At 41.7% G+C, this 15,859-nt stretch overlaps 1 pseudogene across 1 annotated transcript; it reads left to right on the top strand.

Moving 5' to 3' along the window:
• The first annotated feature begins 14,195 nt into the window (after nt 1–14,195).
• LOC110585085 lies at nt 14,196–15,379 on the top strand (annotated as a pseudogene). The gene has a single exon (XR_002480604.1). The product of XR_002480604.1 is annotated as an actin, cytoplasmic 2-like (transcript).
• Nucleotides 15,380–15,859: the final 480 nt, after the last annotated feature.

Genomic DNA, 15,859 nt, shown 5'->3' with positions numbered 1-15,859 from the left:
AGAGATAGGTTTTGTAGCTTTTCATGGACTCATTTTTATACGGCACCAATTTTTGTAGGCCAGGAGTCAGCAAACTGTAGTCTTGGGTCAAACCTGGCCTCCTGGCTATTTTTATAAAAAAAACTTTATTGGAATACAGACAACCACATTCATTTACATATTGTCTATGACTACTTTCATACCACAATAGCAATCTGAGTAGTGACAGAGACACCAGAGAGCATATAAAACCTGAATTCTTCACTATCTGGCTTTGAGAAGAAGTTGGTCAACCCATATTACAGGCTGAATGGTCTGTGGACTACATGGTGGAAAACCCTGCTTTGGAGAACCTCCATGTAACCATGTTTCATGGTTACCTAGCCCACTTGTGGCAGTGTGACTTCACAGTGACCACATCCTTCAACATCATCTGAGGAGCTTGTTAAAAATGCAGATTCTGGGGATCCTGTCCTGACCCACTGAACCAGATGCTAGGGGCAAATGGCAGGAAGTGAAGTTCAATCAAATCATCCACCAGTTCTTATGCATAGCTAAAATGAGTGCCCCTGACCTAAGCTGATTGCCAACTGAGTAACAGAATCTCTCCTCAAGTGTTTTTGGCTTCCTTTCTACCTCCAAGGGTGGGGAACTCACTACTTCCCCCAAAGCCCATTCTGCTCTTAGTCTGGGATAGTTATCAGAAAGTTCTAGATGCTGAACATAAATATGTCCTCTAGGAATTCTACCCATTGGCTTTCATTTCCCTCTACTCCCACTTACTACTGTGAAGTGTATGTAAGCAGGAAGGCAGAGGGCAAAGTTACCAACAAAAACCTACATTTATAATTCCCTAGATCTAGTATTCCTCAGGAAGCCTTCTCTGGCTGCTTCAGGCAGAATTCAGCACATCCTGCCCTGCTCAATGTGCTCGAAGTACATTGGAGGTTCCTCTGCACATTCTCTCCATTTCTGTAATTCAGTGTTGTAGTGAAAGGCACAGACATCTGACCAAGTCAAGTACACCTGAAGTCCTAGCCCAGCCTGTCACTCCATAGTTGTGGGCCCTTGGGTGTGATTACAGCACCTATCTGGGGATAGTTGTGAGACTTTGATATCACAAGTTCAGGGTTTAGCTCAGAACTGGTTCATAGTAAGTGCTCAGTGTCAGCAAGGAGGAGATGAGGTTGCTAAGTCCTTGAGTGGGTGCTGAACTTCTCTAGGGAAAGGACCATCTATAACTTATCATCCTTTGAATGCTAGTGTCTATCATATAATAAAAAAGACAGACTGAAGAGGGCAGATAAAACAGTGGTCAAAAGCAATGGGAATGGAGGATCATCTGCCTAGTTTCAAATCCCTGTACCATTTGTTGCTTCATGTGTGGTCTTGAGGAAAGGGCTTGATTTCTCCATGTTCTAGTTTACTCCTGAATAAAACCACCACCTAGGTGGTTGTGAGTATTAAAGAAGATAATGCAGGCAAAGGACTTAGCACATAACAAAAGTTCAGTTAGGGTTATAATTATTATTGCTACTACAATTATTATTAATAGTGTCCCCTCAGCATGCACCAGCGGTTGCTTGGATAAGAGGCTTGCCTGGAAAACATGTCTTTGCTCATGAAGCAGTCTTATCTCTTATATTTTTTTTCCTACTTATTCTTAGCTCAGATTCCTTGGGAAATACATAGCCAGAGAGACAGCTTGAAATTTGGGACTAGGCTAACAGAGGCCCATGCAAATCTATCCTAGAATTATATACATAGTAAATCCTGTGGCTACACTAAGCTGTGCACAGTTAACATTTTCCTCAGTGCCATAAACCAGACGCCCCTCTCCTCCCCTCCAAATGTTTGTAGCATGTTAGGTGCAGATTTAACTAAACTCCTAAACAAGGAAATGACAGTACCCAAAGGAGATGGAGGAATGTCTTGTGTCCAAACCAAATAAAGGAGAAACCATAAATACCAGGGCTCTGAGACATCAACATTTATACTCAGAAGGCTCTTCTTTCTGCTAAACCTGACTCTTTAATCCTTCAGAGCCTTGCCCTTGAGTACCTCCCTGTGAGTTGAGGCTAATGGCCAAACATGACCACCTGGAGTTTTTATCACACCTGCTTCTAAAAAGGTCAACAAAGTTTTCTATTGAATCCTACTGTCTACTTTATGAGCTGGAAATTGTTTTAGGCTCTGGGGGCAAAAGACACCACACAATTCTTGCCCTTGTGGAGCTCATAGTCTAGTCAGGGAGATAGACTATCACCCAAAGAATTTATGGTTTGCACAGTGATGTGAGCAGAAGGAATAGGGTGAAGGCACTGTGGCAGGAAGGAAGAAGGCATGTCAGAGGAACTGAATGGGGCCCTGCTTGATTATAAAAGCAAAGAGCATGGTCAAAATGCAGCTGGAGAAGAGAGGGATGTCAGACCATAGCAACACATAGCCACCCTAATAAATATGGTCCTTAGGGGCCATAAAAGAGCAAAAAGAAGCCATTGAAATAAAAAAGCAGTGGATTGATGGAATTTGCATTTCAAAAGGATCAGAAGAGACTAGATTGAAGAGACAGGAAGGTAGTACAGGTAGTCTGGCAAGAGATGGTGCTGGCATGGACTGGTGTGATAGGCAGTGAAGGTGAAGGGAAATGAATGATGGACCCAAGAGATGGAATTGAGATGAGAAAACAACACTTCACATCCAAAACTAGGAAATGCATAGGTCCATTCTTCCTAAAAAAAAAAATAAATAAATAACCTGGGGATTTATAAGCCTTCAAAGATAGAAAAGGGAAGGTTATTCAGTCTTACTGGGCAACACTGATGAATTTATAGGCCCATAGTGCTCCATTACAAACTTGGCTTAAAAACTATGCATGACTCTGAGAAGGGTGCCAAGACCATCCAATGGGGAAATGAGTCTTGTCAATGAATGTTTCTGGGAAAACTGGATATCTACCTGCTAGAGAATGAAACTGCACCCTTATTTAACACTGTATACAAACATTAACTCAAAATGGATCAAAGACCCAAATGTAAGACCTAAAACTATAAACTCTTAGAAGAAAACGCAGGGCAAAAATCTTCACACCATCACATTTGGCAATGATTCCTTGGCTATGACACCAAAGGCACAGCCAAAAAAATAGACATATTGAACTTAATGAAAATGAGATAATTTTGTACATCCAAAGACACTAGCAACAGAATAAAAAAGCAATCCACAGAATGGGAGAAAATATTGGCAGGTCATATATTTGATAAAAGATTAATATGTAAAATGTATGGAGAACTCCTAAAACTCAACAACAACAAAAATGTTTCAAAAATGGACAAAGGACTTGAATAGACACTTCTCCAAAGAAGATACACAAATGGCCAACAAGCACATTAGCAGATGCTCAATATCACTAATCATTAGAGAAATACAAATCAAAACTACAGTGAGATACCACCTCATACCCATAAGGATGGCCATCTCCAAAAAATCAGAAAATAATGTGTTGGTGAGGATGAAGAGGAATTGGAACCCTTGTACCCTGTTGGGGAGATGTAAATTGGCAGCCACTGTGGAAAACAGTACAGCATTGCCTCAAAACATTTTAAAAGTGATCCACCAATTCCACTTCTGGTTATATACCCAGAAGAGGTATTTGTACACCCATGTTCATAGCAGCATTATTCATAAGAACTAAAATATGGAAGCAACCCAGCATCCATTGACAGATGAGTAGATAAACAAAATGTGGTTTATCTATACAACTGAATATTATTTAGCCTTAAGAATAAAGGAAATTCTAACACACGCTACAACACAGATGAAACTTGAGGACATTATTGTGAATGAAATGTGCTAGTCACAAAAAAGACAAATACTGTGTGATTCCACTTATAAGAGGTACTTAGAGTAGTCAAAATCATAGAAACAAGGAAGTAGAATGGTGGCTGCCAGAGGCTGGGGGAGAGGGGAACATCAGGTGTTACTGTTCAATGGGGATAAGTTTCAGTTTCACAAAATGAACAGAGCTCTGGAGATGGGTGGCAGTGATGATGTATTTAATACCATGGAACTTTATACTTAAAAATGGATAAAATGGCTAATTTCATGTTATATGTATTTTACCACCACAACAACAACAAAAACGGGGAAAATTGGCACAGATTCAAGGATTCACTGTGAAGGGCATAAAATGGAGCTTTACTGCCTATGCTCTGGCTAATTAGAATATAGATTTCCATAATCAAAATTCCAAGTTAAAAGGAAAACTATTTACAGCAGGCTGGAGGGCTTTACACCAGCATCAGAGTCAGAAGAGACTGGGTTCAAATCCCAGCTCGGTCACTTCCTGGCAATTGACTAGTAATAACTTCATCCTGACCCTCAGTTTTCTCATCAGTACAATGGAAATGATGAACCCTGTCATGTAGGGCTATTATAAGGCTAGAAGGATATGATATAAGGATTAAATGTTGACCATGTGTATCAAGTGCCTAGTCCTTAGCCAGGTCTATATGTATGTTAGCTCTTCTCTCCATCAGTGACACGCTGCCAAGCAGGAACAGACACAACAGAAAGAAGGAAGGGTGATTTCTTTGAAGATGGGAAAGTTGTACCATGTCTCCATCCCCAGCAGAACAGAAGATCATCTTCAACAGGCGCTGGTGGATTTAGAATCACAGGAGTAGAGAAACCTCTCAGAAGCCAAAGGACAGGGCAGTGTGTATCAAACTTTTTCAGATCACAAAGAAATACATTATAGCCTACGAGCCAGCAATACACTCTATTTTCCACTTGATTTGATTCTGGTCACGACTCAATCAAAGTGATTTTTTTTTTTTTGACCCTGGGGTCATGACTCACAGTTTGAAAAACACCTGGGTAGGGAATTCATAATGTGCGTCCTTCCAGGAAGCCTTTCTGGAACACCCTCACCCTGTAAAGGTTGTTCCCACATTTGAATTTCCTCGGCTTAAATGATTCCAGGCTGTGCCTCACCATGTATTCATAGCTCTTCTCTTGCCTCCCTAAATACATTCATTGTTGCTCTGTCCTTCCAAATCTACCCGCATAGCCCCCTTCATTATTTCACATTCAGGAGACCGAACTGAAGAAGCTGGGACAGTTTAATGTATTTATATGGTAGTGGAGGTAGGGGCAGATGGCCAGGAAACTAGCATCTAGTCCAGTGAACCTACTCTGGCCAATCACTGGCTCTGTGCCTTGCACTGTGCAGAGCTCAGGAAGAGGATGGGTTTCTTCCAGATTCCCAAAGCCTTGGAGGCTGGGCATGAGCTCAGAGTATGGGAACAGAGCACACAAGCTTCAGTGTGAAGCCTCTGAGGGCTCCTGAACAGAGACCTGGCATGAGACTTTTGCCCTGTACTGAAGAAGCTTCCTTAGCAATAAATAGAGCAAGACTCTATTGCCTAAAGGCAGAGGAATGGCACACAAGACTGAAGCCTCTGAGAAACCATCCCACTGGGGAGTTCACAGCAGCCCCACTAGCGTCGCGAACTGCGTGCTCGTGGAGGAGGCGGACAGCCCTGGATTTCCAATTTGCAGCACCCTCTTCCAAGCCGTCTGACAATGAATCTAGTTTTTATCTCTCTGAGCTTCCCTTTCCACACTGCAAAATGGACTAATAATAATACCTATAGAATAGGGTTGTCTGGAGCATGAAATGAGATAATATACATCAAGCCCCCAGGATAGTCCCAAGCACATGAGCAATCTTTAGTAAATGTGAGCCAGAGTTCTTATTTTTCAACACTCAATAGAGCATCATTGAGGGGAAAAAGGCAGTCACCTGAAACAGCTTCTCCTCCTTGAAGCCAAAAGGACATAGTTTCCTAGTGAGAAAATGTGGATGTTAGGCCCTGAATGCTCTTGGAATAGCAAGTGATTTTATCTCAGGAGTCTCTGTGTGATGCTAATGTACAAACCTGACCCAGCTGACTTCAGATAGTGTCACTTGGCTTCTGGGCCTGCAGCTTTGCAGAGCGATGCCTCCGCCCAGGGCACCGCCCAGGCTCAGAAGACTTTAGCTAGCCTCAGAGCTTTTCAGAAGCAAGTTTTAGGGGATAGTCTCTGGAGGCCTTATGTCTGCCCTCCCCTTTCCTCCCCTGGCTTTCCCACACAGGCCACAAATCCTGCCTCGTCCTCTGGGAAGGCCCACCTCTGGGCTGCTACTTGTACCAACTCCCAAGGTCTTCATCCTCCATGAAACTGATCCTGAGGACTCCAGCCTCCAACAACCTTTCTTTTCTTTGAGCTCTGACAGTGAAATTTAGCATGTATAGCAATGCTGTCTAACAAAAATAGAATGGGAGTCAGATCCATAATTTTACATTTTCGAGGAGTAACATTAAAGAAAAGTTTTTTTTTAAATAGGTGAAATTGACTTCAAGAATATAGTTGAAGTCTGGTGTGTATTTTACATTTACAGCCACATACCAGCCACATTTCCTATGCTTAGTAGCCACATGTAACTAGGAGATTCTGAAGACTTAGTGCTCCCCACGCTCCAGAAAACCATAAAATATTTCATTATTATTTCTTCATACTGATTACATGTTGAAATGATATTTTGGATATATTGGGCTAGATAAAATATATTGTTTCTATTAGATACTCCCTGGCTCTTAAGGACCACTTCCCCGTCCTTTTACTAGAAGGCAAAGGCTTTCCCCCTGTCCCCTTCTACCATGCACTTCCCACACCTACATCTGCCTGCAAGACAGACAAGTGGATAGAGAGAAAGAAGAAATCCAGTTATCCTCCTCCAACTCTTCAGACCATAGTTCCTCTGGTTAGAGAGAAGGTTTGGAAGGCTGCCTAACCCCTGCTGCTGTTGCCACTGACCAGGATTACAGCTTCCACACCTGCAGCTTGCCTGGGGGCTGGACAAGAGGGGAAAAAAAAAACAAAAAAACCCCCCAGAGGATTGCTGCCATTCTCTCTGTCCCTTAGGGTTCCCTTTACTCCTTGGACTAGAAGCAGGGGCTTTTCTTGGGTTCTTTCTTCCTGTGCCCACATGCTGTTTCAGGATTCATGTTGCCCTTGAGCCTGGACTAGAAGATGTGGGAATAAAAACCCAGGAAACTCACGGTCTCAATTTTATTTAGAGTTCTGGCTTCCTTTCCCAATCCACCTGCTACCACTTACTTTTCAGAGTCCTCAGATAGAAGCTGTGTACATTTTGTCTAGGGTTTTTGGTTGCATTCAGTGGGAGTAATAAGGTGGAGTGTGATTATTTCATTTTAACCAGAGCCAGAATCCCCAGGAAACATTTTTTTTTTCCCGTGTGTTGTATTACATTCAACCTCTATGACACTTGATCATCTACAAATGGCATCTATAGAAACTTAGATCGGATTAATTAGGATACCATATTCCTAGACCATGCCAAGTATCCATGATATTCACATACTTAGAATGGAACAGAACTGCTTTTTATATTGAGAACAGACATAAAGAGATTTCAACACTTATCCTTGAGTCAGGAATGAATGAAGGATATTGGCTGACCTTTTTTCTTTGTGAAAAGTTTAAACATCTATTACCCCACATTATTGACTCTGTCACATATGTGTTTAATTAGGGAATGTATATTACCTCCATGTTTTCAGACCACATTTTTGTAAACATCTGACTTGATAAGGCAGCTGTTATATTTATTTGGAATCTCTGATCATCACTCATAGTAGCCTTAAACTTCCTTTTATAGTAGACAATAGAATTTGAAATTAAGTAATTGTGTATTGCCAAGAAGAAGTGCATCCATTTATATGGATCAACTAATTTCCAAAAGTATTATACACTTAATGAAAAAGGAAGTGATCCACACCTCTAAAAATCATTAGCGGGCCAGCCATTACTTCAAAACACATTATGTACTCACATACTCATACGGAGCTGATAACCCTGATAAGATGAGCTAAATTCCAGAAAATGTTGGGAAATAATTTGGTGGTTAAGAACATCACAAAACAGCAGAGTTATTGAAAATGATAATGTGGATATTTGCATAGTGATATGTACTGTACAAAATGGTTTTATTCAGTCGGTTATTCATTCTTATAGCCATTATTTATTAAGTGTCTATGATGTGTCATCAGTGTGCTAGACACTCTCATAGTCATAATTTGTGAGTAATCCCAGGTGTGCTCTGCTTTAACTAAACCTTACACATAAAAAGTCTGAATTGACAGAACAGATATAGAGTGATGTATACAAAGAGAAGTTGTTGAGTTCTTAAAACAACAAACTTCAAAATCTTTCCATTTACAAGCATTAAAGCTACACACATTTGGGGGGACTAGAGACTCTCTAAGAATAAGGGGCAAAAGGCATGGGCTTTGGAATCAGAAACACCTAGATTAAATCCTTAAAATTATTTTCAGCCTCAACTTTGTCAGCAGTACCTATGTCAACGGATTGTGGTCAAGTATGCATGATATAATGCTTCTCACGTTCATAGAACAAACAAACACATGGTAAGCTCCCATTATCTATATATTATAATTACTATGTAAAGTTTATTTGCATTACATATAAAGTGAATTATTTTTCAATGCTTTTCATTTCAAATATATGAGTTTGTTCTATTACCTATAATGTTTAAGAAGAATGATTACATGTAGGAATAAGCTTAATAAGGAATATGCCAGCATCAAATATTTTAATTTTCATGTTTTCACAACTCCTATCCCCTAAATGGAATCAATTTAATACTCATCTTATTTTGGGGGGCTATTTTTGTCTTTATCATTTACTAAGCAACCACAATGTATGTCTGAGGATCTACAGAACCCATGTGAGACATAATCCTTGCTCTCATGGACTTGACCTGCTAATAAGACAAGATGTACTTGAAAAGGTAGTCTTTGTGCCAGAAAGAAGGCAATTTCACTCACTCTTCTCTTCATGTCTCCCTCATTGGGTGGTGGTTTTAATGAGATAAAAATACTTAAATGGTTATTTTCTTTCACTTTCAAGTGGGGGTTGAGTCTTTCATTTGAGTGAGCAGAATGCAGATCTGAGATGTCTTCATACTGAGGTAGTTTGGGAAATCCATAATCATTTTAACAGTAATATTATTTGTTAAGTACCTACTGAGGCCTGGGCTCTTTGCTGGATATTTTCACATTTAATCCACACAATAAGGATGTATTATTACCTTCATTCCACTTCTGTGGTCAGTGAGGCTTAGAAATGCTTAGTAACTTGCACAAAGCAAAGGGAGCAAAGCCCAGATGTGAACCCAGGAGTGTCTGGTGTTTTTTGATATCACTCTTTAGCTCAACTCAAGGATATGTAATGCCATAAAATGCAGATGTCTGCTCCTCTTAAATATCTTCCCTGTTATCCTTTCTTCAATAGGTAAAATTCTAATGATTAATGTGTGGCGCTTGGACCATGATCCTCTCACTTCCATCTGTGTCAGACGATGCTAATTAATCATAGAGCTTTTGTCCACAGAAATTGGATTTAGCTTCAGAATCCTTCTGAACACAGCATCCCAAAGCAACTGACCATAATTAACACAAAAAAAAATCTGTTGGACATGTCTCCCACGGCACTCTGTGAATGACTTTACTAATAGCAAATACAGTACTATGTTTAAATGATTTGCTTCCTAAATTTTAGTCTTCCCTTTTAGTTTTAGTCGTAAGACTTCAGTGATAGGACCATTCATCTTCCTAAATCCAGCCCCTGTAAACAGTATACCACATAACACAGTAGGCACCAAGTAAAAGTTTTGTTGGATCGAGTGTAAGTAAATACTTTTAGTTTAAACTTATGTGACTACCAAAATGCTAAACATATGTTATTGGTTAATAATTAGAATGGCTAGCATTTATTAAGCATTTACCATTTGCCACATATGGAAGTAAGCAATTCACATATATTAATTTTTTTAACTTAAACAATGATCCCGTGATATAATTATGTTATCCCCATTTTATAAATAGCAATACTGAAATTCAGAGAGCTTAAATAATTTGTATAAGGTCACAGGACCAAACCCAGATATTCTAACCCCCAAGCCACACTCTTTTTTTTTTTTTTTTAAGATTTTATTTATTTATTTGACAGAGAGAGACACAGCGAGAAAGGGAACACAAGCAGGGGGAGAGGGAGAAGCAGGCTTCCCGCTGAGCAGGGAGCCCGATGCGGGGCTCAATCCCAGGATCCTGAGATCATGACCTGACCCGAAGGCAGACACTTAATGACTGAGCCACCCAGGTGCCCCCCCAAGCCACACTCTTAACCACTACACTGGTTATAACAAAAAGCCCACATAAAACATAATTTTCCATCTCACACTGCATTTATATAACTGTACTACTGCCCATTACTGGTTTTCTAGAACTTTGCCAGAAAATTAAGTATCTTTCGCTGCTCCTTTCTGGACTCCCCCTGCTAAAACTACAACAATAAACCACCCAAACCTGTGAATTAACTGATAAGAAATGGATCAAGTTTCCAGAGAAGTCTCTTTCTCCTTTTCCAGTTTTTTATCACTCAAACCATTTCAGGGTCTACTCTGTGTTGGCCACTGTGACAGGTGCCATGGGGTGTAAAGATGAATAAGACTTGCTTCCTGACATCAGTGTACTCACAGTCTAGTAGGGAAGCAGCTGCATAATGACAATGGGCTGTCACTGAGAAAGGCAGGTAATGCTTTGGGTGAATGAGGAAGAGACACTTAGTTTTGCCTAAGAGAATCTTGAACGGTGGAAAAGAATCATCCAGGAGGGAAGGGAAGGAAGGGCACACCGCAGAAAGAATATATGCAACAGTGTGCTTTAGAGTCTAAATCCAGGCATTCCAGGGACGTAACTGTGGATTTCAAAGTCCTCGGTAGGTGCCTCGTACCCCTGTCAACATGATTTGGAACCTTCCAGATAGAACTCCAGTAGGTCTGCCCTGGAACTCCAGAGTTCCAGGCACTGAGGCTACTATGGTACATATGTTTCCTCCACCAACACATGGAAATATTCTTCTATTTATTTATTATTTTAATGCAGTGATTGATCACGGTTGTTGAAGGGGATCATGAGTTTTTGGGGATTTTAGTGCACCTTTTACATACCCTGAGGGTCCACCTTCTGAAATCAACGAATGCCTCATGAGCATATTCTTTCAGAACTCTTCAAAAAGAGGCACATAATTTCCCCAATTTCCTATGAAAGACATTATTCAAGTGTCCTCAAGTGACAGATGGTCTAATAATTTGCAAATACGTGCTCCTTACACTCTGAGGTCAGCTCTGTTTTCCTTAAGAGTTTTCACTCACACAAGTACCATCTGGAGCACACATCCTCTATCTTAGGCTTCAAATAAATCCTGATTTACCTCAGAAATATTTGCCAAGAGTCTGCTTGCTAGAAAAATTACCAGTTTCTCCTCTTGGAGGCATGTCTTTGCAATCTATGACACGTAGTAGGCACTTCATAAAAGTCCATAGGGATTCTCTTTAGGACGCTACAAAAGACACCTGTTGAGACAAAGGTTTGGGGGAACTGAAGCTAAATTTTTTTTTTTTTTTTTTTTTGGTGTGTGTGTCGGGGGGTGGGTGGGCAGTCTGGCAAGATTAAGCAATTTTCTTTTAGTTGGAGCATCCTAATCCAAATTAAAGCTGCGTGTGCCACATCAACATTCTGACTCAACGCTGCTGAAGTTTCTTTGCCAAACATCTTCTCAGCTATCAGAATTAGTAAGTCTGGGCGCATTTTGATCTGATGATGTATGTATATAGAAGAATGGATGAATGCTTGAGGATGAACTTCAAATCTTGAAGGAATCACGGGCTATTGTGCTCTTTGAAAAGCCTGAGGAATGCTTTTGTGGGGTCTACCCCCAGGGCATGCCGGGGGCATGTTGGTGGCTAACACCTTGGGAAGAGGAATCTGGGCGTTGGTGCTCATGTTTTCTCTCTGGAGCAAAATCCAAGGCGCATATAGGATTTCATCAATAATTCCAAGGTGTTATCCAACCCCAGTCCTGGGCCCACTGCACTCTGGAAAATGCCTTGAGCATTTAAGCTAAACCACTGAGAAAGGCAAGGAAGCTAATCCAACTACTCTTCTTTTGGGCCAGTCATTTAATCCCCAAATGCTCTCAGTACTGGCTAGCCTACCAGGACTGGAAATGGACCACTCCTGTCCCTTCACACTGACTTCCTCTTGAGAGCAGGAAAGCATCCCTTTCCTCTTTCAAGTGGACCCGGATGCAGATTCAACTAGTTTTAACTCTTTTTCAAACTTGATTAATAAATAGTCCTTTAAGTCAATTCCTGGTAGGAGGTGGGTCCTGCACACATCATTTTTTTTTTCGTAAGTAGGGAAGTGAGTAATTCCTAAATTTTAGGCCAGGAAAAAAAATCTGGAACTTTACCAAGTTCATTACATTTTGGGGTAACAATTATAAAAGTTTTTTTTTATAAATTTATTTAGGAAATCACCCCCAATTCCATTATCTAACAATAATGTTTTTCCCATTTCTGTTTTTAAAAATCTAGTCTCCGAAATCTTAAAATAACAAAAGTGGGATAATGGCATCTAAAATTTTCCAGAATACATTTCATTACTAAAAATATTTTAGTCAGTCTTACACAATTGTGTAACACTGTTGAATCACAGATTTGTACCTCTGAAACAAATAATACATTTTATGTTAAAAAAAAAAAAGAAGAAGAAGATAGCAGGAAGGGAAGAATGAAAGGGGGGAAATCGGAGGGGGAGATGAAACCATGAGAGACTGTGGACTCTGAGAAACAAACTGAGGGTTCTAGAGGGGAGGGGGGTGGGGGGATGGGTTGGCCTGGTGATGGGTATTAAAGAGGGCATGTACTGCATGGAGCACTGGGTGTTATATGCAAACAATGAATCATGAAACGCTACATCAAAAACTAATGATGTAATGTATGGTAATTAACAGAACATAATAAAAAAAAATATATATATATATAATAAATAAATAAAATAAAATAACATTTAAAAGTAATGTGACCACCCAAATATTTTTAGCACTGATATTACCTTCTGAATTGAATAGTGATATCTGAAGTTTTAAATCTATTTATTTTATTTTTTTAAATGTAAATCACATTTTATTTTGTCATCAGAGGTAATTAAATTTGATACATACCTTCTATAAGTGTTTTAGATGAAAGTTTTTTTTTTTTTTAGCGTTCCAACAATTCACTAGTTGCGTATAACACACAGCGCTCATCACAACTGTGCCGCAATTTTTAAAAAAATCTATGTATTTAAGGATGCCTGGGTGGCTCAGTTGGTTAAGCGTCTGCCTTCGGCTCAGGTCATGATCCTGGGGTCTGGGATCCAGCCCCACATCAGGCTCTTTGCTCAGGAGGGAGCCTGCTTCTCCCTCTGCCTGCTCTGCCTGCCGCTCCACCTGCTTGTGCTCTCTCTCTCTCTCTGACAAATAAATAAATAAAATCTTTAAAATAAAAAAATCTTTTAATCATTTTCCTATATCCATAATTCCTAAATATTTTCAAAAACTTGACATGCAATGTCACCTAGTAATCCACAGAATCCTCTTTGAGAAATGCTATATAAAATCAAACCAGGAAATCTATCAAGGAAGTTAACAGAGAAGGCTCTAGTAAGAAAAACCTGGGTTTGAACCCTGGTTCTCTCACTAACCAACCAAATTAGCATGAATAATACATAAATAACTAAAGTCATAACATTGATCGACCACATGCTATGTTAACAGGCACTTTGTGAAGGGTCTTGCATGTGTTAATTTCACTTGCTCCTAGAACCCATATGGCTGGTGCTATTAGTGTTCCTACTTTGCAGATGAGGATATAGAGGCTAAGGAATGTTTCCTGCTTCAGCTCTCAAGGGGAATCAATATGAACTTGAACTGGCCCATGTCCACTCTACCAGACTGAGTTCCCACCCTCCTCCTCTGGCTGTTGGAGACCTGGCTCCCTTACAACTCCCACTCCACCTGCATGGTTAGTTTCCCTAACATTGGGTTACTTCTCATTCCCAGCCTTAGCACCAACTCTAACACTCATCCCTCCTCTTCACCCTTTATGTTTCCCCCTAAATGCTGCTTGCTCCAGGAAGCCTTCCCGGTACTCCATTATAGCTCACTCGCTGCAGCCGGCCCACGCTCGGCGTTCTCCCGCAGCTTGTCCTTCGCGTCCACTGCTGCCACCTCCACCCACCGCAATGGAAGAGGAGATCGCCGCACTCGTCATCGACAATGGCTCCGGCATGTGCAAGGTGGGCTTTGCTGGGGATGACGCCCCCTGAGCCGTGTTCCCGTCCATCGTCGGGCGACCCCGACACCAGGGTGTGATGGTGGGCATGGGCCAGAAGGACTCCTATGTGGGCGACGAGGCCCAGAGCAAGCGGGGCATCCTGACCCTCAAGTAGCCCATCGAGCGCAGCCTTGTCACCAACTGGGACGACATGGAGAAGTTCTGGCACCACACCTTCTACAACGAGCTGAGCGTGGCCCCCGAGGAGCACGCCATGCTGCTGACCGAGGCCCCCCCTGAATCCCAAGGCCAACCACGAGAAGATGACCCAGATCATGTTCGAGACCTTCAACACCCCAGCCATGTACGTGGCCATCCAGGCTGTGCTGTCCCTGTATGCCTCTGGCCGCACCACTGGTATTGTCATGGACTCTGGGGACGGGGTCACCCACACTGCCCATCTACGAGGGGTACACCCTGCCCCACGCCATCCTGTGTCTGAACCTGGCTGGCCGGGACCTGATGGACTACCTCACAAAGATCCTCAAGGAGCGTGGCTACAGCTTCACCACCACCGCCAAGCGGGAAATCGTGCGTGACATCAAGGAGAAGCTGTGCTACGTCGCCCTGGACTTCAAGCAGGAGATGGCCACAGCTGCGTCCTCCTCGTCCCTGGAGAAGAGCTATGTGCTGCCCGACTGGCAGGTGATCACCATTGGCAACGAGCGATTCCACTGCCCAGAGGCTCTCTTCCAGCCTTCTTTCCTGGGTATAGAGTCCTGTGGCATCCACGAGACCACCTTCAACTCTATCATGAAGTGTGACATGGACATCCGGAAGGACCTCTACGCCAACACGGTGCTGTCTGGCAGGACCACCACGTACCCTGGCATCTCCAACAGGTTGCAGAAGGAGATCACAGCTCTGGTGCCCAGCACGATGAAGATCAAGATCATCACTCCTCCTGAACTCAAGTACTCGGTGTGGATCGGGGGCTCCATCCTGGCCTCGCTGTCCACCTTCCAGCAGATGTGGATCAGCAAGCAGGAGTATGACAAGTCAGGCCCCTCCATTGTGTACCACAAAGGCTCCTGGTACTCCATTATACACTCTCTTCATTATGCATTATCTTCATGTGCACATTTTCATTGAGAAAACTTCTAGGGATTAGTTCTCTTTATAACTATGAGTTCATTATCCATCTCCCTTGCTAGACTGAGGCTCCAAGGTGCCCTCACATCTGTATTTCACCCAACAATGTGAGTAAGTGACTCATTAATGACATGTCATTCTCAATTCTTTAGCCTGTGACATGGTTAGTTCCGATTAGCTCATTTCTAAACTTGTGGCTTTCGGCATGACAAAAGGGAAGTACAAAGGTGCATGAAACTGCTAAGTTAAATTGTAGGACTTTGGGTGATTGACCTTGAGAAGGAGTGGGTTTTGAAAGCCATTCCATTCTCTGTCCCTTTTAGAACAGAAGCTTGAATCTGTATACACCATTTTTGCCAAGAGAGTTAAATGGGTGGCTGTGGAGGGAGTGCATTTACATGGCTTTTCCAGTAACATGAAGCTTTAAGCCCATGGAACTGTCCCCAAACAAAAATTTGGTCTTGGCCACCTAGCTTCTCC

The sequence above is a fragment of the Neomonachus schauinslandi genome, chromosome 1 (genome assembly GCF_002201575.2).
Source record: "Neomonachus schauinslandi chromosome 1, ASM220157v2, whole genome shotgun sequence".
Classification (NCBI taxonomy): Eukaryota; Metazoa; Chordata; class Mammalia; order Carnivora; family Phocidae; genus Neomonachus; species Neomonachus schauinslandi.
The sequence above is the reverse complement of the archived record's forward strand: the minus strand, read 5'-3'. Positions and strand labels throughout refer to the sequence as shown.